The sequence below is a fragment of the Hypanus sabinus genome, chromosome 5 (assembly GCF_030144855.1).
Source record: "Hypanus sabinus isolate sHypSab1 chromosome 5, sHypSab1.hap1, whole genome shotgun sequence".
Taxonomy (NCBI): domain Eukaryota; kingdom Metazoa; phylum Chordata; class Chondrichthyes; order Myliobatiformes; family Dasyatidae; genus Hypanus; species Hypanus sabinus.
This window is the reverse complement of record NC_082710.1, coordinates 164318565-164343092: the sequence shown is the minus strand read 5'-3', so window position 1 is coordinate 164343092 and position 24528 is coordinate 164318565. Positions and strand designations below refer to the sequence as shown.

General features: G+C 43.0%; 1 protein-coding gene across 1 annotated transcript in view; it reads left to right on the top strand.

Annotated features, from left to right (window-relative positions):
• Positions 1 to 22149, top strand: part of LOC132394531 (uncharacterized) — a 45688-nt gene extending 23539 nt beyond the window's left edge. The window contains exons 5-9 of the transcript XR_009512357.1: positions 2806 to 2904; positions 8189 to 8272; positions 9924 to 10019; positions 15904 to 16066; positions 18143 to 22149. The gene's annotated coding sequence lies outside the window, so the exon portion shown is untranslated. The remainder of the gene's footprint in view (positions 1 to 2805; positions 2905 to 8188; positions 8273 to 9923; positions 10020 to 15903; positions 16067 to 18142) is intronic.
• The last annotated feature ends 2379 nt before the right edge of the window (positions 22150 to 24528 follow it).

The following is a 24528-nucleotide window of genomic DNA, read 5'->3' as shown; positions in this document are numbered from 1 at the left end:
TCTCCAAAATTTAAAGAGGCACGCCTTACTGCAGCCTTGAAGAAGGCTGGCACTCTTAGATGTGCCATTTTCAGATAGAAATCAATCCATGCTCCCGTCTGACACCTCAACTTGTCAGAAGACACATGAGGTTCACACTTAAAAATGTTGATAGATTCTTAGTCGGGGCATGAAGGGGTATGGGAAAAGGCAGGAGACTGGGGCTGAGAGGGATATGCATCAGCCATGATGAAATGGTGGAGCAGACATGATAGGTCAAAAGGCCTAAGTAGTGATAGAGGATTTATTGGTTGGGGGAAAGAAAAGAGTTTCTATGGACGAGAACGAGATTCCCAGCTGGCATGTTGCCTTCCCGGTGCCAGGGTCAGGCATTCTTAGGTGAGAGCACAAGCAGCCAGAGGCTATGGTCCACATCAATACCAATGACATGAGGTGAAAGGGTGACAAGGTCCTGTAAAGTGTGTTCAGGGCGTTGGGTGCTGAGTTAAAGAACAGGACTTCCTGAGTTGTGAACTCAGGATTTCTACCTGTACCATGTGCTGGTGAAGCCAGAAATAAGATCACACAGTTTAGCCTGGAGCTATGGAGATGGTGCAGAGGGAGAGCTTCAGATTGTTGGATCACTGGGCTCTCTTCCAGAGAAGGTGGGAACTGTACAGAAGGGAACGTTTCACTTGAAATGAAGCGGGTGCTAATATCCTTGTGGAAAGGTTTACTGGTGCTACATGGCGAGGGGAATGGGGGGTATAACTAGAGTTGTGGGGGGGTGGAACCAGAGCACCAGAAGAGATAAGGGAGTGGTTGTGGAGAAAGATGTTGTTAAGCCGACATATAAAGTCAGGAATTAAAAGATTGAGCATGGTGGGACTAATGTTCTGAGTTGCGTATATTTCAATGCAAGGTGGAAAGGTAGGATGAGCTTGGGGCATGGATCAGCATGCGGAATAATGACATTGTAGCCATTAGTGAGACTCGGGTACAGCAGGGCCAGGACTAGCAGCTCAATATTGCAAGGTTCTATTGCTTTAGACGTGATAGAGCAGGAGAGATTAAAAGGGGAGGAGAGGCATTACTGCTCAGGCAAAGTATCATGATAGTTCTCAAACAAGACAGATTGGAGACATTGTTTACTGATATTATATGGGTGGAACTGAGTAATAGAAATGGGATGACCATGTTAATTTGGATTGTATGTATTATAGACCACAGTCCGTGGGATTTAGAGGAGCAAACCTGTAGAGAGATTGCAGACGGTTACAAGAAATCATCTGGTGATCATAATGCCATTGATTTCAAAGTAGTTCTGGAAGAGGACAGGTCTGGTCCTCAGGCTGAAATTCTAAATTGGAGAAAGGCTAATTTTGATGGTATCATAAAGGATCTGGCAAATGTGGATTAGGACAGTTAGTTGTCTGGCAAAGGTGTACTTGGCAAGTGGGAGACCTTCAAACATGAAATTTTGAGAGTACGGTTTGTACGTTCTTGTCAGAATTTAAGGCAAGGGTAGCAGGTTTTTGAGAGATGTGTATCGGTTAAGAACAAGAAGGAGATGCACAGCAGGTATGGGTAGGAAAGAGAAGATGAGGTGCTGGAGGAGTATAAGAAATGCAACATGTAAAAAGGAAATCTAGAGGTTAATTGAAGCCATAAGTTTGCTGCAGCAAGCAAGGTGAAGGGGAATCCCATGAGGGGAAATCAGACGGTGGTGGGAGTGTGGAACGAGCTGCCAGCAGAAGTGGAGGATGCGAGTTTGATTTCAACATTTAAGAGAAATTCGGATCAGTACATGGATGGTAGGGGTATGAGGGGCTATGGTCCAGGTGCAAGTCAATGTAACTAGGCGGATTAATAGATCAGTGTGGAGCAGATGAGCCGACGGGCCTGTTTCTGTGCTGTGGTGTTCTATGACTCTGTGACTCTATAACAGATCCCTGCAAAGTACCACTGCTTACTGTCCACCCAGCAGAATATGTTCCAGCTACAACCACCCTCTGGGCAAGCCAATTCTGAATCTACACAAATAAGAGTCCTGACAAATGTTCTCCGTCTGTTTACTCCTTCCCATAGATGCTGTCCGGCCTTCTGAGCTCCCCCAGCATTTTGTGTGTGTGTTGTCTGATTCTACATGGTCAAGTTCACCTGGATCCCATTTCTCCTGACTTTCTGAATGAGCCTACCATGGGGAACCTTATCGAATCCTCACTAAAATCCATATACACCACATCCACTGCACTAGCTTCACCAATATCCTTTATCACGTCCTCAATTAATTCAATCAGGCTCATGAGGCATGACAAGCCTCATGCTGCAAAAGAGCTGGACAATGATAATCACCAACAAGAGAGAATCTGACCATCTACCCACGACAGTCAATTACATTACGACTGTGGGTCACCCACCATTTGTCTGCTGGAAGTCACCGCTGAACAGACACTCAGCTGGGTCTGTGTGTAAGTGCTGCAGCTACAAGACATCCCAACACCTTTCGACCATCTACAGGGTTGAAGTCAGGAGTGGGATGGTATACTCTCATGGTCCTAGATAAGTACAGCATCAACTCCGCAGCCCAAACACCACCATGGACTCACTGCCAGGGAGAGCTCGAGTGATGGGAAGTGAATGGTGTTCTTGCCAGATGTGCTTAGACTGCAATTGAATTTTTTCAGAAATATCAGAAAGCATAAGCTTGATCTAATAGGTAGAAAGTTGAAGGACTTCAAACAGTTAGATTGGTGCAACAAGAAGTGTGGTCATTTTCTCTGGAAATCCCTTCATTTTTCTAACCTGAAAACTTTTTGATTGCAGGTCTTCTTCTAGCAGATATTATCATTGTGGTATCATCGATTGCTGGAATAATATCTTCCACAGTATCATTAACTGGATTGAGCAGAGAGTTGATACAAGGTAGATGTTAAATCTCTGTTCTTAGAAACCCATGGGTAACCAGTTAAATTAATCTGACCAATTTATATTTTTGAGCAAATGTGTGGTTGTGGGATTTTCATTGCATTCCAAAACTATATAGGAAGTAATCATTGGTTTATTTTTTTCCTGTCATTGCTAAGTGTACTCCATCTCACAGTTGAGTGATATTGGAATTGGTTTATTTTTGTCACATTTTCCGAGATATAGCAAAGAGCAAACCACCTTGCAGATGGTTCATACAGATCAAATTATTACATGGTGCATTGAGGTCATACAAGATAAAACAATAACAGAATACAGAATAACGTGTGACAACTACAGGGGATGTGTGGTACAGGTGAACAATAAGGGGTAAGGTGAAGTCAAGATTCCATCTTATATTCCTGGGGAAATATTCAATTGTCTTATTATGGTGGGATAGAAACTGTCCGTGAACCTATTGTTTCAAGCTTTTAGCGGGCAGAAGAGAGAATGGCCAGGGTGGATGGGTTACGGATTATGTTGGCTGGTTTACTGAGACTGTTGAGAAGGTCCGTGGAAGGGAGGCTGCTTTCTGTGACATGCTGAGCTGTGTCTACAGCCCACAGCAGTTTCTTGCAGTCTTGGACAGAGCAGTTGCCATCCCAGCTGTGAGGTGTCCAGGTAGAATGTTCTCTCGATACAATGGTGAGGGTCAAAGGTGACGTGCCAAATTTCTTTAGCCTCCTGAAGAAGTAGAGAGATTGGTGAGCTTGCTGGTCATATACTCTATATGGTTGGACCAGGACAGGTGTAGCCCTCTCACCGGGCTCATATACAATCTTGGCTTGTTAGCCAGCTCTGCCAACAGCCTCGTGACTCAGTGGTGAGAAGGCCACCTTTCATAATCACTGTACGTCTAGGGTCTGTATGATTTGGGGTTCAGCTGAACAGGAACATTGTGATATTCTGATTGAAGAATCCTCGATTTCAGCAAATGCTGTGTAAATGCTGCCTGTATGCAATTATCAGTTGGCAAGAAATTACAGATCATGCACAGCATACAATTACAAAGACAGTGTATTTACTAATTTCAGCTTGATCAAGCAGTTATATGAGAAAGAAAAGAAAGAAAAAACATGACAGGATCCATTACAATTAATCCAGTCTAAATGTGCACATAACGTTGGCGCTTGTATTGTCTAAAAGTTGGGTATGACTATTATTCATGCTGCTAAACTCTCATCATCAACCACTGGTAGAGCTTCCCATCTTGGACTTCTTCATTTCGTGAAGCACATCTTTCCATGGGATTGAATCCTGCAGCTGTCTCTCCCAATCTTCCCTTCTCTGCATCTCCTACCAAAAAGTCCACAAACCCCACCGCTGTCCATCACAAATCTCTCCCCACCCAGCTCTCTCTAGAACCTTCTCCTGATTTGCTCTCTCAAGATTCCTAAGTTGAACATCATAGTCCCTTATCTTTAGCTGAAACTAAAGCATTCAACCCGCAGGACGCATTGCTTTACTGTAAGCTGCTAAATGAAAGTGTCTACAGCATTAGAAGAAGAAATCGTAACCAGGGCATTACACAGGCTATTGGCAATGTTCACCACTCGGAGGCTGAGGCTCTCAACCCTGTTCACTCCAAGTGAGTGTCTCATGGGTGAAATACATCCTCGGGGTGTGGTCTGAAGCCACTTCTCAAAAGCAAATTAAAAACTGCAAATGCTAGAAATCTGAAATAAAACAGTGAATGCAGTGTGGATTTATGAGAGCGTTGGTCATAAACGCAAGAAAGTCTGCAGATGCTGGAACTCCAAAGTGTTACGAGAGTATTACCAGACCCTGAGGACTGTGTTACAGAGAGTAGGTGGGCAGGCTAGGACCTTAATCCTTGGAACATAGGGTACTGAAGGGTGATCTCAGAGGCATATAGAATTATGGGAGGAATAGATAGGATGAATGCACCAAAAATTTGAGGGCTTGGTTTTAGAGTAACAGGAGAAAGGCACACTGCAGCGGTTCCCAACCTTTTTTATGCCATGGAACCCTACCACTAATTGAGTGATCATAAACCCCAAGTTGGGAACTCCTGATCTAAGGGGAACCTGCTGTATAAACACTGGTGGTGTAGCACAGCTCTAGCGTGGATGCCATATCAGACCACTGGCACTAACTTGAGGCCTAGCTGTGACCAAGATTACACAGCTCACCCTGCTGTGTGCCAATAAACCAGTGACTCCGACTTGCAGCATACCACATCAACAGTGTCTTGCAATCTCAAGAGAGTAACTAAGATGATTACTTGCTTGACAGTATTATTTATTGACTAGAGCTGCACCTTCAGGAAAAAACCTCTCCTATCCTTTGGATTTCTGGGAGTTAATTTATGCATCCATGCTCTGAGCAGATCTTTATAATTGAATATTTTTGAGGCCTTCCTTTGAATTTTATTTGATTGTCCCTGAGGTGCTGTAAATGGAATAGGTCCTTCTGTTGACTTCATGTCACATTCCCAGATCCAAGTTCTCTCTTCTCCTCTCTCCCATTGGGCAGGAGATACAAAAACCTGAAATAAAGCAAACTCAAGGATAGTTTCTATCCCATTGTTATCTGTCATCTGAACAGATTTCTTCTCTGATAATATGGACTCTTAAACTCATAATTTATCTGGTTGTAATCTTATATAACCATATTACAGCACAGAAACAGGCCATCTCGGCCCTTCTAGTCCATGCCGATGCCTACACTCACCTAGTCCTACTGACCCGCACTCAGCCTATAACCCCCCATTCCTTTCCTGTCCATATACCTATCCAATTTTACTTTAAATTACAATACCGAACCTGCCTCTACCACTTCTACTGGAAGCTCGTTCCACACAGCTACCACTCTCTGAGTAAAGAAATTCCCCCTCGTGCTACCCATAAACTTTTGTCCCTTAACTCTCAAGTCATGTTCTCTTGTTTGAATCTCCCCGACTCTCAATGGAAAAAGCCTATCCACGTCAACTCGATCTATCCCCCTCATTATTTTAAATACCTCTATCAAGTCCCCCCCCCCTCAACCTTCTATGCTCCAAAGAATAAAGACCTCACTTGTTCAGCCTTTCCCTGTAACTTAGGTGCTGAAACCCAGGTAACATTCTAGTAAATCTTCTCTGTACTCTCTCTATTTTGTTGATATCTTTCCTATAATTCAGTGATCAGAACTGTACACAATACTCCAAATTCAGCCTTACCAATGCCTTGTACAATTTTAACATTACATCCCAACTCCAATACTCAATGCTTTGATTTATAAAGGCCAGCATACCAAAACCTTTCTTCACCACCCTATCCACATGAGATTCCACCTTCAGGGAACTATGCACCATTATTGCTAGATCACTCTGTTCTACTGCATTCTTCAGTGCCCGACCATTTATGATGTATGTCCTATTTGGATTATTCCTACCAAAATGTAGCACCTCACACTTATCAGCATTAAACTCCATCTGCCATCGTCCAGCCCACTCTTCTAACTGGCCTAAATCTCTCTGCAAGCTTTGAAAACCAACTTCATTATCCACAACGCCACCTACCTTAGTATCATCTGCATACTTACTAATCCAATTTACCATGCCATCATCCAGATCATTAATGTATATGACAAACAACATTGGACCCAATACAGATCCCTGAGGCACACCACTAGTCACCGGCCTCCAACCTGACAAACAGTTATCCACCACTACTCTCCGGCATCTCCATCTGGCCACTGTTGAATCTATTTTACTACTTCAATATTAACACCTAAAGATTGAACCTTCCTAACTAACCTTCCGTGCGGAACCTTGTCAAAGGCCTTACTGAAGTCCATATAGACAACACCCGCTGCTTTACCCTTGTCAACTTTCCTCGTAACCTCTTCAAAAACTTCAATAAGATTTGTCAAACATGACCTTCCACGCACAAATCCATGCTGACTATTCCTAATCAGATCCTGTCTATCCAGATAATTATATATACCATCTCCAAGAATACTTTCCATTAATTTACCCACCACTGACGTCAAACTGACAGGCCTATAATTGCTAGGTTTACTCTTAGAACCCTTTTTAAACAATGGAATCACATGAGCAATACGCTAATCCTCCAGCACCATCCCTGTTTCTAATGACATTTGAAATATTTCTGTCAGAGCCCCTGCTATTTCTACACCAACTTCCCTCAAGGTCCTAGGGAATATCCTGTCAGGACCCAGAGATTTATCCACTTTTATATTCCTTAAAAGTGCCAGTACTTCCTCCTCTTTAATCGTCATAGTTTCCATAAACTCCCTACTTGTTTCCCTTACCTTACACAATACAATATCCTTCTCCTTAGTGAATACCGAAGAAAAGAAATTGTTCAAAATCTCCCCCATCTCTTTCAGCTACGCACATAGCTGTCCACTCTGATTCTCTAAGGGACCAATTTTATCCCTCACTATACTTTTGCTATTAATATAACTGTAGAAACCCTTCGGATTTATTTTCACCTTACTTGCCAAAGCAACCTCGTATCTTCTTTTAGCTTTTCTTAGATTACACCTTATTGTTTAACCTCACTGCACTTTCTCTATAGATTTTACACTTTGTTATTGATTTACTCTCCCTCAATGCACTGTGTAATGATCTGATCTGTATGAACAGTATGCAAGACAAGCATTTGACTGTATCTTGGTACATGTGACCATAATAAACCAATACTATCACTACACAACCATGTTCAAGAACAGCTAGTTATCTGCTGCTGTGTACCTGTGATGCTGCTGCAAGTTTCTGTTACACCTGTGCATACCTGCACCTGTACATCTGACAATAAATTTGACTTTGACATCCAATAAACTGTCAACATATATAGTATAATTCTCCGGAAAAAAATAAGAATAAACCATGGTCCCATGGAGAACGTACATACTCCTGACAGGCAACGGCGTGAATTGAATCCAGATCAGCAAGTGCTTGCATTGTGAAGTGTAAAGCACTATCCACTACACTTTATAAACTGTACCACACTTACAGAGGTTCTCCTTTGTGCTGTCCTCCTGCTCCTGATAAGAATGAGCGTCCAGGCCTTCAGTACCCTCACCGTGACGATGTAGTCTTTTGCTTAGGAGGTTCTACTGATCCATAATCAATGTAATGTACTCTTAACTCCACAAACTAGTACTGTTACCAGGACCTTGGCCTTTGCAAGTTGGACTGTTCACCTTCTCACTGTAATGCAGCATTGAGCGGATTCCAAGTATTCTAACAAGTGTCTGCATTTCTCTACAGGACCACAAGAGCCTCTATTTATGTGTAATGCTCTATCTCTCGTTACCATCTCTATTGCCCTCATTTCCCAGATTGTAATAAAAGGTAAGTGCTAAATATTATTTGTTATTGACATAAAACTGGTCAGTTCAGGCAAGGAGGAAAGCAGAAATGTGTAATTTTATCATTACAGTGTTGTTATTTTCACTAAACCTACAATGGAGGAGGTCACCCTCTGTGATATGGACCGACCCACTGTTGTACTTTCAGCAACACTTTGACGCGAATCACATTTGCTCTGTCAGGAACTGGAATGTTGGTAACTGGGTCCAGAATGGAAAATCAGACTGTGCTATTCTTCCGGTGGCAGAGTTAAGAGGCTCTTATGTAGGATGTAGAGGTGTCCTCCGAATGCACTCCACCATTCAGTAAGATCATGGCTCGCCTTACACCAACTCCATTCTCACTGTAGGAGTTATGGTCTAGCTACATAACGTGCTGCTCAGTCACCCCTGGAGGACTGTAGGTGAGGAGGTTCTCACTGAAACCTGTTAAATATTGAAGGGCATAGATAGATGTATGTGGAGAGGATGTTTCTATAGTGGGAGGAATCTAGGATGAGAGGGCACAGCCTCAGAATAGATGGACATCCATTTGGAACAGATTTGAGGAGGAGGGTGATAAATCTGTGGAATTCAATGCACAGACAGCTGTGGAGGCCAAATCATTGGGAGTATTTAAAGTGTAGTTTGATAGGTTCTTGATTAGTAAGGGTGTCAAAGGTTACAGGGCGAAGGCAGAAGAAAGGGGTTGAGAGGGATAATATCTCAGCCATGCTGAAATTGCATGGCATGCTCAATGGGCTGAATGGCCTAATTCTGCTGCTATGGTCTTATGTTTCTGGAGACCATTCATTAGATAGAAACACAAAATAAGTAAACAAAATGATAACTGAGTTCAAGGAGTCAAATTATGATCCAAAACAACACATAATTAGTTGTTAACTTTGGGGATATTTGATGAAGCTCTTTAATACATTATGGGAAATTGTCAGGTAGATTGGAAGCAAGTATTTCTATTCGTTTGGGAGTCAAAGACCAGAGATGTAGAGCTGAACAAAAACAGAGCTAAGATTTCAGAGTGAAGGTAAGGAAGGGAAAGAGATGACAATACACTGAACTTGAACTTGAGATGCTGGAAGTATCAATGGATAGATCAGTTCCTAAAGGAAGATCAGCTGTTACCGTTCAATGGCGATTGGTGGAATTTTGAGTAAAGGTATAAAGGGATAGGGAGATGTGTGTGGAGTCAGGTAAGGAGCAGACGTACACTCATTCTGTGCGTAGCAGGTTCAGTGGGTTAAATGCCCTGATCATGTGTAAATCTTTATGTCTTCCTGGACAATCCATCACCATTTTCTCGAAGGAACTGTCAGACGCAACTAGAGATGATCTTTATAAAGTGTGAAGGAGTGTTGGTGAATGATAATTGTGCACGATGCTCATTTAAATTCCTTCATTTATTGTGGGTCATACCTCCAGGAGCTGCCTCTGTACCAGTCGTTGTTTTATGTGTTGTGTTTGCCCTGCTGGCTTTCAACCTGTACTTGACTATCCGCTTTTGGAACTTGGGCTGCCAGTGTATCAGAAAGTTCTTAGACTGCACAGGTGAAGAGAAGATGATTTATCAGAGAAAAAAAAATCCCATCTGTAAATGTTGAAACTGTCCTAATCAATTCTACCATTGCACTTACCAGATTTGCGAACTTTGATGAACTTCTGTGGCATCGTGAGTTCTGTCACTGTGCTCATCTTTTCCTTCATCATCCTTGCTGAGGAGATTCAGCAAAGTGGTGAGTTTACCAACAGCCCCTCAATGTCTTTTGTTTTAATTCTATGGATTGTGTTCAGCTTTGCGAAGTCTCCACTGTAAACAGCTGAGTGACAGAGGATAGGAAAGGCTGGTCCAGGCTGACTGAGACTTGGGGAAAATTTAAGTGATCTCATTTATCTACTTAATTCCGTACCGCTGCCGGATTCAGGAGGGAGGCAGCCAGCTTCTGGACTACTGATCCAGAGAGGCATGGGAGCCTGGAAATTACATTCAAGTAGGTAAATGAATTTTAAATAGTGTTGAGAAACTACGTTTTAAAAATACAAATTTCCTGAGGTTCAATAATGTCTTTGAGAGGCTGGAGACAACGGGGACATCAGCAATTTGTGATGTACCATACCCCGACAAACAAATAAATCGAAATAAGTTAACCTCATTACAGAGGGCACAGTGAAGCAAAGTTTTCCACGGATCCTGTTCTGTTCACGCTCATTGAGTCAACCTTGTGTTGCAGAGTGAGAACAGGCAGATTTCCACTCATTATAGAATATCAGATGAAAGGTCTTGCCTAAACCAGTCAGAGTGAATATTGGAGAGAAGTCAGAAAATATTCTCTGAAACTGGTCTCAGGAACATCCCCGACAGGTCAATGGGGAAGGACGGACAGCTCACACTCACCCTGGGATCAGGAACATCCCCGACAGGTCAATGGGGAAGGACGGACAGCTCACACTCACCCTGGGATCAGGAACATCCCCGACAGGTCAATGGGGAAGGACGGACAGCTCACACTCACCCTGGTCTCAGGAACATCCCCGACAGGTCAATGGGGAAGGACGGACAGCTCACACTCACCCTGGGATCAGGAACATCCCCGACAGGTCAATGGGGAAGGACGGACAGCTCACACTCACCCTGGTCTCAGGAACATCCCCGACAGGTCAATAGGGAAGGACGGACAGCTCACACTCACCCTGGGATCAGGAACATCCCCGACAGGTCAATGGGGAAGGACGGACAGCTCACACTCACCCTGGGATCAGCGACATCAGCTGATGTGTAAAAGTTGGCCTGTGGTCTGGAATGTTTGGACCCCGGATCAGGTTCCCTTTGTCAAAATTAATCTTGTTGTTGTGGAGTGTTCTAACATAGAATCGTGTTATTCACTGTAGCTCATTAAAACAGCACTGGTAGAATGTGTATCCTTACATGGTCCACCTGGTTTATTCTCACTCTCCTGCCTGCTCTTAATCTTCTCAGTGTTTCTCTGTCATCTTTCCCCTGAGACCAGACCTTGGCTTGAACCTCATATTAATAGACAATAGACAACAGATGCAGAAGTAGACCATTCGGCCCTTCAAGCCTGCACCGCCATTTTGAGATCATGGCTGATCAATTACTATCAATACCTGGTTCTTGCCGTCCCCATATCCCTTGATTCCCCTATCCATAAGATACCTATCTAGCTCCTTCCTGAAAGCATCCAGAGAATTGGCCTCCACTACCTTCCGAGGCAGTGCATTCCACACCCCCACAACTCTCTGGGAGAAGAAGTTTTTCCTTAACTCTGACCTAAATGACCCACCCCTTATTCTCAAACCATGCCCTCTGGTACTGGACTCTCCCAGCACCTGGAACATATTTTCTGCCTCTATCTTGTCCAATCCCTTAATAATCTTATATGTTTCAATCAGATCCCCTCTCAATCTCCTTAATTCCAGCATGTACAAGCCCAGTCTCTCTAACCTCTCTGCGTAAGACAGTCCAGACGTCCCAGGAATTAACCTCGTGAATCTTCGCTGCACTTCCTCTACAGCCAGGATCTCCTTCCTTAACCCTGGAGACCAAAACTGTACACAATACTCCAGGTGTGGTCTCACCAGGGCTCTGTACAAATGGAAGAGGATTTCCTTGCTCTTGTACTCAATTACCTTTGTAATAAAGGCCAACATTCCATTAGCCTTCTTCACGGCCTGATGCACTTGCTCATTCACCTTCAGTGACTGATAAACAAGGACTCCTGGATCTCTTTGTATTTCTCCCTTACCTAACTCTACATCGTTCAGATAATAATCTGCCTTCCTGTTCTTACTTCCAAAGTGGATAACCTCACACTTATTCACATTAAACGCCATCTGCCAAGTATCTGCCCACTCACCCAGCCTATCCAAGTCTCCCTGAATTCTCCTAACATCCTCATCACATGTCACACTGCCACCCAGCTAAGTATCATCAGCAAATTTGCTGATGTTATTTTCTATGCCTTCATCCAAATCGTTAACGTAAATGGTAAACAGCGGTGGTCCCAATACCGAGCCCTGTGGCACCCCACTAGTCACCACCTGCCATTCCGAGAAACACCCATTCACCGCTACCCTTTGCTTTCTATCTGCCAACTAGTTTTCTATCCATGTCAATGCCTTCCCCCCAATGCCCTGAGCTTTGATTTTACCCACCAGTCTTCTATGTGGGACCTTATCAAATGCCTTCTAAAAATCGAGGTACACTACATCCACTGGATCTCCCCCGTCTAACTTCCTGGTTACATCCTCGAAAAACTCCAACAGATTAGTCAAGCATGATTTACCCTTGGTAAATCCATGCTGGCTAGGCCCAATCCTATCACTGCTATCTAAATATGCCACTATTTCATCCTTAATAATGGACTCTAGCATCTTTCCCACCACCGATATCAGGCTGACAGGTCGATAGTTCTCTGTTTTCTCCCTCCCTCCTTTCTTAAAAAGTGGGATAACATTAGCCATTCTCCAATCCTCAGGAACTGATCCTGAATCTAAGGAACATTGGAAAATGTTTACCAATGCATCCGCAATTTCCAGGGCCACCTCCTTTAGTACCCTAGGGTGCAGACCACCTGGACCTGGGGATTTGTCAGCCTTCAGTCCCATCAGTCTTCTCATCACCGTTTCCTTCCGAATGTCAATCTGTTTCATTTCCTCTGTTACCCTATGTCCTTGGCCCATCCATACATCTGGGAGATTGCTTGTGTCTTCCTTAGTGCAAACAGATCTAAAGCACTCATTAAATTCTTCTGCCATTTCTCTGTTTCCCATAACAATTTCACCCAATTCATTCTTCAAAGGCCCAATATTGTTCTTAACTATCTTCTTTCTCTTCACATAACTAAAAAAAGCTTTTGCTATCTTCCTTTATATTCCTGGCTAGCTTGCGTTTGTACCTCATTTTTTCTCCCCGTATTGTCTTTTTAGTTAAGTTCTGTTGTTCCTTAAAAACTTCCCAATCATCTGTCCTCCCACTCACCTTAGCTCTGTCATATTTCCTTTTTTTTTAATGCTATGCAATCCCTGACTTCCTTTGTCAACCACTGTGGCCCCTTTCCCCCCTTTGAATCCTTCCTTCTCTGGGGGATGAAATGATTTTGCTCCTTGTGCATTATTCCCAAGAATACCTGCCATTGCTGTTCCACTGTCTTTTCTGCTAGGCTATCCATCCAGTCAACTTTGACCAGCTCCTCCCTCATGGCTCCATAGTTTCCCCTGTTCATCTGCAACACTGACACCTCCGAGCTACCCCTATCCTTCTCAAATTGCAGATAAAAGCTTATCATATTGTGATCACTACCTCCTAATGGCTCCTTTACTGCGAGATCGCTTATCAAATCCTGTTCATTACATAACAGTAAATCCAGAAAAGTCTTGTCCCTGGTCGGCTCTCGTACAAGCTGTTCCAAGAATGCATCACGTAGGCACTCTACAAACTCCCTATCCTGTGGTCCTGCACCAACCTGATTCTCCCAGTTCACCTGCATGTTGAAATCCCCCACAACTACTGTGACATTACCTTTGCCACATGCCAATGTTAACTCCCTATTCAACTTGCACCCAATATCCATGCTACTGTTTGGTGGCCTGTAGACAACACCCATTTGGGTCCTTTTGCCCTTACTGTTCCTCAGTTCCATCTCTACTTCTCCTGACCCTATGACCCCCTTGCAAAGGACTGAATCTCATTCCTCACCATCAGGGCCACCCCACCCTCCCTGCCCACATTTCTGTCCCTACGATAGCACGTATACCATTGTACATTCATTTCCCAGGTCTGATCTCCCTGCAGCCATGTCTCTGTTATCCCAACAACATCATTGTTACCCATTTGCACCTGAGCTTCAAGCTCATCCGTCTTATTTCTGACACTTCGTGCATTCAGATATAGAATTTTTAACCCATTTCTCCTCTCTCTGTTTGAATCGCTGCCTATTGTGCTTAACCCAGCTCTCCGAACTCCCATCGGGCTATACACCCCTAGAATTTTGTTCTCCTTCCTAAATTTACTTATTCTTTCAACACATTTAGCTCCATGTTCTGTCAGACCATCCCTCTGTACATGAGTCCTCCTTATCACTTGTTCCACCCCACCTTTCTCTACTGCGCAATTAATATTCCGGAACCATGTAGTCCCCACCTGTCCTTTATTCTTCCTCTCGCTATCCTCTCTCGCATTCTGGATCCCCGCCGCCTGCAAATTTAGTTTAAACCCCCCCCCCCCCCCCAATAAGCACTAGCAAACTTCCCTGCAAGAATGTTAGTACCGCTCCAGTTCAGGTGTAAACCGTCCCTTCGGAACAGATATTAAGCTCAGTACTTTCTTGGGAGTTGGGCTTGAACCAACAATTTACTACCAAGGAGGCAAGAGCCTCTGGGACCCAGACAATAGTTGCTGAATGAGGAAAATTACTAATCTATTCCTGTCACTAATCAAAGAGAAAAAAGCAAAATGTTATTCATCAGGCCTGGGAAGGAGGGATCGGTCAAGCTCCCTATCATGATTAATGATATGGTAGTGGATCATGAACAGCTGGTGCCTGAAAATCCAGTGAACACAGTTCCTGTGACACTTTGTGAGAAGAGGAGGATTCCTCTCACAATACAGAGTTGTACAACACAAAACAGGCCCTTCGGCCCACCGTCCGTTTCAACATTTTCACCATCTACACTCAACCCATCTGCCTGCATTAGGACCATATCCTTCCACAACCCAAGTATCCATAAGACCATGAGACATAGGAGCAGAATTAGGCCATTCAGCCCATCATGGCTGATCCTGGATCCCACTCGACACCTGCCTTCTTGCCATATCCTTTGACATCATAACCGTCTGGGAAATGATCAACTTCCACCTTAATATGCACAGACTTGGCCTCCACTGCAGTTTGTGGCAGAGTATTCCACAACTTTACTACTATCTGGCTAAAAAAAATCCTCCTTACCTCTGTTCTAAAGGGTCGCACCTCGATTTTGAGGCTGTGTTGCCTCTACTTCTGGGTACCTCCTCAGAATGTAGAAAACATCCTCTCCTCATTCACCCTATCTGGTCCTTTCAACATTCGGGAGCTTTCAATGAGATTTCTCCCCACCCCCCTCAAACCCCGCATTCTTCTGCATTCCAGTCAGTGCAGGCCCAAAGCTGCCAAACCCTCCTCATGTGTTAACCTTTCATTCCCAGAATCATCCTCATGAACCTCCACTTGACTCTCTCCAATGACAACACTTTGTTTCTGAGATAAGTGGCCCAAAACTGTTGACAATACTCCAAATGCAGCCTGACAAGTGTCTTATAAAGGCTCAGCATTATCTCCTTGTTCTTATATTCTGTTCCCCTTGAAATAAATGTCAACATTGCATTTGCCTTCTTTACCACAGACTCAGCCTGTAAATTAACCTTCTGGGAGTCTTGTATGAGGACTCCTAAGTCCCTCTGCACCTCTGATATTTGAACCTTCTTCCCATTTAGGCAATAGGTAATGGCAGCAAGACTAAGGAGACTTAGGAGGAGGGAAGCAGAGGTCCATGAGTCAGTCCTCATCAGGGCATTAGAGATGGAGAGGATCAGTAACTCTAAATTCCATGGTGTTTTCGTTTCAGAGGACCTGCCCTTGGCCCAGCATGTAAATGCAATTTTGGATAAAGCATGACGGCGCCTCTACTTCCTTAGGAGTTTGTGCCGATTGAGTACGACATCGAAAACTTTGACAAACTCCTATAGATGTGTGGTGGAGAGTATATTGACCGCGTGCATCACAGCCTGGTATGGAACTAAAAAAAGCTTTTGGAACACTGGCCTTCATAAATCAGTGTATTGAGCACAGGAGATGGAATGTTATGTTGAAGTTGTATAAGACATTGGTGAGGCTTACTTTCGAGTAAAGTGTGCAGTTTTGGTCACCTACCTATAGAAAACATGTAAATAAGGTTGAAGGAGTACAGAGAAAACTTACAAAAATGTTGTCCGGTCTGGATGACCTGAGTTATAAGGAAAGATTGACTTTACTCCTTGGAATGTAGAAGATTGAGAGGAGATTTGATAGAGATATACAAAATTATGAGGGATCTAGGTAGGGTAACTGCAAACAGGCTTTTTCCACTTAGGTTGGGTGAGACTACAACCAGAGGTCAAGGGTTAAGTGTGAAAGGTGAAAAGTCTAAGTGGAACACAAGGGGAAATGTCTTCACTTAGAGGGTCATGAGAGTGTGGAACAAGTTGCCAGCACAACCGGCACATGCAAGCTCGGTTTCAACGTTTACAGGAAGGTTGGACAGGTACATGGATGGTAGGGGGTATGGAGGGCTCTGGTCCCAGTGCAGGTCAATGGGAGTGGACAGTTAAAATGGTTTGGCACAGAGTAGATGGGCTGAATGGTCTGCTTCTATGTTGTACTTTTCTAAGACTCTGTGACTCTTAAGTTGTTACTGCACGTGATACTTGTCAGTGGGTTAAAAGGAGAGCACTCTCTGAGAAGCCAACTGTCCACATTAAAAGGGTGGGGTGAGGGTGGGGGAGGCTAGACCTACTCAAGTACATTTCATCATCATTGAAAGTAAGCATGCAGGGGCAGCAGGCAGTGAAGAAAGCTAACGGCATGTTGGCTTTCATAACAAGGGGAGTTGAGTATAGGAGCAAAGAGGTCCTTCTGCAGTTGTACAGGGTCCTGGTGAGACCACACCTGGAGTATTGTGTTCAGTTTTGGTCTCCAAATTTGAGGAAGAACATTCTTGCTATTGAGGGAGTACAGCGTAGGTTCACGAGGTTAATTCCCGGGATGGCAGGACTGTCATATGTTGAAAGATTGGAGCGACTGGGCTTGTATACTCTAGAATTTAGAAGGGGATTTGATTGAACATATAAGATTATTAAGGGAGTGGACATGCTAGAGGCAGGAAACGTGTTCCCGATGTTGGGGGAGTCCAGAACCAAAAGCCACAGTTTAAGAATAAGGGGTAGGCCATTTAGAACTGAGTTGAGGAAAAACTTTTTCACCCAGAGAGTGGTGGATCTATGGAATGCTCTGCCTCAGAAGGCAGTGGAGGACAATTCTCTGGATGCTTTCAAGAAAGAGATAGATATGGCTCTTAAGGATAGCGGAGTCACGGGATTTGGGGAGAAGGCAGGAATGGGGTACTGATTGTGGATGATCAGCCACGATCACATTGAATGGCGGTGCTGGCGTGAGGGGCCGAATGGCCTACTCCTGCACCTATTGTCTATTGTCTATTGAACCCCTGCCACAGCAGCAATGCTATCAATTTTAATTACCACCTATTCAGGTCTATTGTCAATGGAAATCCCTTTACAAAAGCTGACCAAGATCACACACAGAAGTTAGTTATTAATGGGACCCTCAAGTGCTATAATAATTTCTTGGGAGAAGCTGTGAAAGAAAGGCATTCATTGGTGTATCAAATAACCTGTTACCCCCAAGAATGAGGGCTGATCAAAACAATGAGTGATCTTTTAAAACAACGATTTGTTTATGTTGACCATCACACCTCACAGGGATGGTGACCGTGCTATCCCTAACCTTGTACAATCTAAACAACAGACTGTCACCCCAAGGATCGCCAATGCCCAGGATGATCCAGAATGGGAGGAGGAAATGAGAACTGAGGAAAGCGCTCCCACTGTGGGAGGGAAAGTATGAGTGAGCCTTCCAAATGCTGTGGTTTACAAGGAGATTGTAGAAACTGGAGACAGTAGCACATACTGTGTATCAATCAGTACAAAGGCAAGATGATCTGTTGTGTTTAAACAGGGAGAAATTGACCAAACGAGAATGATTTACATTTCTGTAAGATTGATAATGACAGGCACTTTGTTGTCTTCCAGGTGAAAACAGCACTGGAATTAGTCCTGTCAACAACATGGACTTTACCCTGAGGAGGGGTCATTGTCTGGACATACAGGAGACTAGTTACAGAAGAAGAAGACATCTCTCGATAAAAGACACACACATTGGTGAACTATAACCACAATGAACTGTGATCCAGTTTGCACTAGTCAAAATAAGGTATAGGTCTGGGGAATAACTAGTGGACGTAAACTCATCATAATATTAGTTGCGCTCATAGTACAGCTTATTCTAGCTATTGCTTACTTAGAATTCGTATTCTAATCCTACTGCTTAAATAATTACTTTATGATAGGTCCAGTTAAACTGTATTTACCATAATGCTTGTATAATTTTTGCAGACAAGAAGGAGGTGTTGCACTTTGGTTAGATCTTCCAAGTAGGTTCTACACAGTGGGTGGTTAAGCTACAGAGGGGTGCAGTAGAGCAAAGGGATCTGAGAATACAGGTTCATCACTCATTGAAAGGTAGACAGGGTCATAAAGAAATCTTTTGGCACATTGGCCTTCGTAGATCAAAGTACTGAGTACAGGCCTAATTTTGACAATTGTGTGCAGATTGGCCACCTGCTGCATACAAGAACACTGAGGGGCAAGTGATCATAACATGATCAAATTCAGCAGGAAATTACAGTGGAGTAAAGGCAACCACAGAGACATGAGAGAGGAGTTGGCAGGAATTCACTGGAATTCAACCCTGGAATGGATGACAGCAAAGCAGCAGTGGCTTGAATTTCTGTAAGCAACTCATAAGCCATAGGATATTAACATCCCAAAGAGGAAGAAGTATTCCAAAGGCAAGATGACACAAACCTGGCTAACAAGAGAAATGAAAGCCAACACAAAAGCAAAAGAGAGGGTACATAAGACAGCAAAAATTAGTGGTAAGTTAGGGGATTGGGAAGCTATGAAAAACCATCAGAAGGCAACTAAAAAGTTATTAAGAAAGTAAAGATGATTACAAAAGTAAGCTAGCCAATAATCTTAAACAGGATATCAGATATTTCTTCAGATACATAAAGTGTAAAAAAGAGGTGAGAGTGGATATCGTCTGCTGGAAAACGATGCTGGAGAGGTAGTAATGGGGGATAAGGAAATGGCGGACAAACACAAACAACCACTTTACATCAGTCGTCACTGTGGAAGACACTCGCAGTGTGGTGGAAGCGGTATCAGGGTCACGAAATGAGTAAAGTTGCCATTTATAGAGAGAAGGTTCTTGCGAAACTGGAAGGTCTGAAAGTAGGTAATTCACCTGGACCAAATGGTGTACCCCAGGGTTTTGAAAGAGGGGGCTGAAGAGATCGTGAAGGCATTTGTAATATTCTTTCAAAAATTACTAGATTCTGGAATGGTTCCAGAGGAATGGAAAATTGCAAATGTCACTCCACCCCTCAAGAAGGAAGAGAGGTAGAAGAAAAGTAACAATAGGCCAGTTAACTTGACCTCAGTGGTTGGGAATATGTTGGAGACAATTATTAAGGATGAGGTCTTTTATCATGAACCACCAAGTCTTGGGGTACTTGGTAGCTCATGATAAAATAGGCTGTAGTCAGCACGGTTTCCTCAAGGAAAAATCTGGCCTGACAAATCTGTTGGAATTCTTGAAGAAATAACAAGCAGGATAGACAAAGGAGAATCAGTTGATGTTGTGTAGTTGGATTTTCAAAAGGCCTTTGACAAGGTGCCGCACATGAGGCTGATTAACAAGCTATGTTCCCATGGTATCACGGGAAAGATTCTGGCATGGATAAAGCAGTGGCAGATTAGAGTGGCAATAAAGGGAGCCTTTTCTGGTAGGCTGATGGTGGATAACGGTGTTCCCCAGGGGTCTGTGTTGGGACCAATTATTTTTATATTATATGTCAATGATTTGGATGCTGAAATTGATGGCTTTGTTGCAAAGTTTACAATCAATATAAATACAGGTGAAGGGGCAGATAGTTTTGAGGAAGTAGAGATGCCACAGAAGGACTTAGACTGATTAAGAGAATGGGCAAAGAAGTGGCAGATGAAATACAGTGTCAGGAAGTGTATGGTCATGCACTTTGGTAGAAGAAATGAAAGGGTTGACTATTTTCTAAATGGACACATGATACAAAAATAAACTGAGGCACAAAGGGACTTGTGCAGGATTCCCTAAAGATTAATTTACAGATATAGTCTGTGGTGAAGAAGACAAATGCGACATTAGCATTCATTTCAAGAGGACTAGAATATAAAAGCAAGGATTGAGACTTTATAAAGCACTGGTGAGACCTCACTGGGAGTACTGGGAACAATTTTGGGCCCCTTATCTTAGAAAGGATGCGCTTAAACTGGAGAGGGTTCAAGTGACGTTCACAAAAGTGATTCCAGGTATGATTGGCTTGTCATATGAAGAAAGAGTGTTTGATGGCTCTGGGCCTACATTCACAAAAATTCTGAAAAATGAGGGGTGACCTAATTTAAAGTTATTGAAAGGTGAAAGGCCTCATTAGAGTTAATGTGGAGAGGATGCTTCCTATGGTGGGAGAGTCTAAGATCAGAGGACACAGCCTCAGACTAGAGGGGTGTCCTTATAGAACAGAGATGAGGAGGAATTTCTTTAGCCAGAATCTGTGGAATTCTTTGCCACAGGCAGCTGTGGAGGCCAAGTCTTTATGTATATTTAAGAAAGAGGTTGGTAGGATTCTTGATTGGTCAGGGCGTGAAAGGATACGGGGAGAAAGCAGGAGATTGGGGCTGAGAGGAAAAATGGATCGGTCATGATGAAATTGTGGAGTAGAATCAATTGGCCAAATAACCTAATTCAGCTCCTATATCTTTTGTCTTATGGTTTACCTGCAGGAAAGATGTAAATAAGGTTGAAAGAGTACAAAGAAAATTTACAAGGATATTGCCAGGACTGCATCAGCTGACATGTTAGGCTTGGACATTATTCCTTGGAACATAGAAGAGTGAGGGGAGGTTTGATAAAGGTATTCAAAATTATCAGGATATAGGTAGTATAGATGCAAGCAGGCTTTTTCCACTGAGTTAGGGTGGGTCTAAAACTAGAGGTCATGGATTACTGGTGAAAGGTGAAAATTTTAAGGGGAAATGTCTTCACTCAGGGGGTCATGAGAGTGTGGAATGAGATGTGTGATCGTAGGGACATTGAGGGTCATTGTCCGGGTGTAGGTTGATGGCGTGAGGAATTTGAATGGTTTTGGTATGAACTCAATGTGGCAAAGGGCCTGTTTCTTTTCAATGACTAATGTGCCAATGAGAAGTCAGTGAGTGGAGTGTTAAATATGATTCCTCCTTGGTACATGCTAAAATAAAATGGAAGCCTGTAAGACAGAATGGTGTTCGCTTGGAGTGGGTTTGTTTTGAGGAAGTACTACAGAACCAGTCCACAGCAATGCTTTGAGGAAGTTAAGGGAATACAAGTCTACAGGGAGTGGTGAAGAATATGTTTATCTGATCAGAAGAGACAAGTTTGGGTACATCTGGCCCCACTAATGGATAGGAAAGTACCAGCGTAAGTGGTGTTGAAAGGTTGAAAAAGGGATGCTTACTTTATGCAAGGGGAAAGCTTTGTCTTAGGCTAGATCATGGCTAAGATTAGGGACAAAAACACTGAGCCAGAGTTAGAGTTAGCAAGAGAGAGGAAAAAAGATGTTTAAAAGATTGTTGGATGTGGCTCCGCTCCACCATTGCAGAGATTGGTTTGTTTAGTAGATGATGAGTATTATTTTGATTTCTATACTGCTCCTACTGTAGTCATTTCTGCTTAACATTTTTCTAGTAATGAAGTGTTTCTTGTGGTTAAACATGTGAGGTGCCTCCTTTGCAAATGCAAAACCCTGAGCTGAATAGGAAAAGTACATGTAATGAATTTTCAAATGATTTTTGTTATAGCCACAAAGCCACCAATATAACATGAAAAATTAGCAGAAACACTTTCATAAACTAGCAAAATGTTAAGCAGAAAGTAAAACAAATGTCTACAGTAGGAGCAGTATAGAAATCAAAATAATACTCATCATCTACCAAACAAACCAATCTCTGTGATGGCGGAGGGGAGCCACGTCCAGCAATCTTTGAGACGTCCTTTTTCCTCTCTCTCGCTAACTCTGACATATAGAATGAAAAATTGGCAGAACCAACACTAACCCCTGCGGAACACCACGACTCACTGTGTCAGTTGAACGCAGCAGGCCAGGCAGCATCTATAGGGAGAAGCACTGTTGACGTTTCGGGTCGAGACCCAAAATTTTTTCTGTCAATTGTGTGTGAATATCGGATATTCAGTGATAACAACGGTAAATACTGTATTTAGTTTAGCACTGCCATGAATATTTTTTTTGCAATAAACATCATGGATAATCATGGCACATAATGATGACAATGATGATGAAACATGTCTTATTTACTATATATTAGTCAAAGTATGTTATTTATGTTAATCTGTGGGATACTATATTTTTAAATTATGTTTACCACGTACAGCTCGTTCAGAATGTCAGGTACACCAGCAAAGAGACAAGAATGCTCAAATGAAGAGAGAAACAGCAGAGATTTTCCAGAGTGGTTGAGTGAAAGAATAAAAGATGGATCTTTTGGTCTGAAGTAGTATTGTGCATTATACCCTTCCCTGTTATCCCCCCGCAAAGTTCAAAGTAAATTGATTCTTAAAATAAATATATGTCACTATATCCAACCCTGAGATTCATTTTCTTGTGGGAATATTCAATAAATTTCAGGATGTATATTGTATAATATACATTAAATGTAAAAATAGACATTAAATGTACCTATTGAAACCTATTAAATCCGAGATTCAATAAATGGAATTAATGAAAGAAAGCACCCAACTGGACAGACAACCAATGTGCAAAAGACAACAAACTGTGCAAATACAAAAGAGAAAGAAACAAATAATAAATAAATAAACAATAAACATTGAAAACATAAGAATCAGAATCAGGTTTATTATCATCGGCATGTGTCGTGAGACGAGGAGTCCTTCAAAGTCCATAGGTTGTGGGAACAGTTCAGTGATGGGGCGAGTGAGGATTTAAAACGTCGTTCCCGTGATAATGGGTAATTATCACCCATTGGTGGATTTATGATTAGCAGCCATTCACAGCAGGTAAATAATGTCCAGAGGGTCAGGACAACAATGTGACCTCTGACCCGGACAAGACATGGTTCAGTACGGGAACACTGAGTGTCAGCAGTTCCAGTGTGACAGATGAAGTCTTCCGGGACGTTTAAAATTGTTGACCATGTGGGCAATAATTCTGCATTGGTCACAAAAGCAGGGATGCTGATAACACTCAGCAAGTCGAACAATATCTTATGGTAATCTCCATTTTCCCAACACTTGCAGGTATTTCTTTTTCAAATTCTCCGCTACATTTCTATCACTTACCCCTGATTTCTTTTAGTTTTTAAAGCTGTGTCACAAAAATAGTGGCTTTTTTGGCATGTGGACCTCTGACTTCCTGCTCTAACTCTTCGGTCTTGATGACATTGAGTGAGAGGTTGTTGATGTGACACCACTCAGACAGATTTTCAATCTCCCTCCTGTATGCTGATTCATCACCACCTTTGCTTTGACCAGCGACAGTGGTGTCACCAGCAAACTTAAACATGGCGTTGGAGCTGTGCTAAGCCTCACAGTCGTAAGTGTAAAGTGAGTAGAGCAGGGGGCTAAGGACACAGCCTTGTGGTGCACCCATGGCAATGGAGATTGTGGAGGAGATGTTGTTGACAATCCGAACTGACTGGGGTCAGCAAGTGAGGAAATTGGGAACTAATTGCACAATAGTGGAGTGAGGCTAAGGTCTTGAAGCTTGTTGATTAGTTTTCAGGGGATGATAGTATTGAACACCAATGTGTAATCAATAAAGAGCATCCTGATGTTTATCTCTGCTGTTCAGATGTTCCAGGGTTGAGTGAAGAGCCAATGAAATGGCATCTACTCTGGACCTGTTGGCAAAATGGAATAGATCCAAGTTGCTTCTCAGGCAAGAGTTGACACGTTTCTTCATCAGCCTCTCCAAACACTTCATCACTGTGGATGTAAATGCCACTGGACAATAGACATTGAGCCAGGTTACCGCGTTGTCCTGAGGCATCGATATAATTGAAGCCTGCTTGAAGCAGGTGGACACTTCAAACGGCCAAAGTGAGAGGTTAAAGATATCGGTGAGCAATCCATCCAGTTGACCAGCACAGTTCTTTAGTACGCAGCCGGGTACCCCGTCCAGACTGGCAGCTTTCTGTGGGTTCACCCTCCTGAAGGATGCTCTCACATCAGCCTCAGAGACTGAAAACACAGGGTCATCGGGAGGCTCTGGGAGTTCGTAAAGGTTCTCCATGTTTTGATGGTC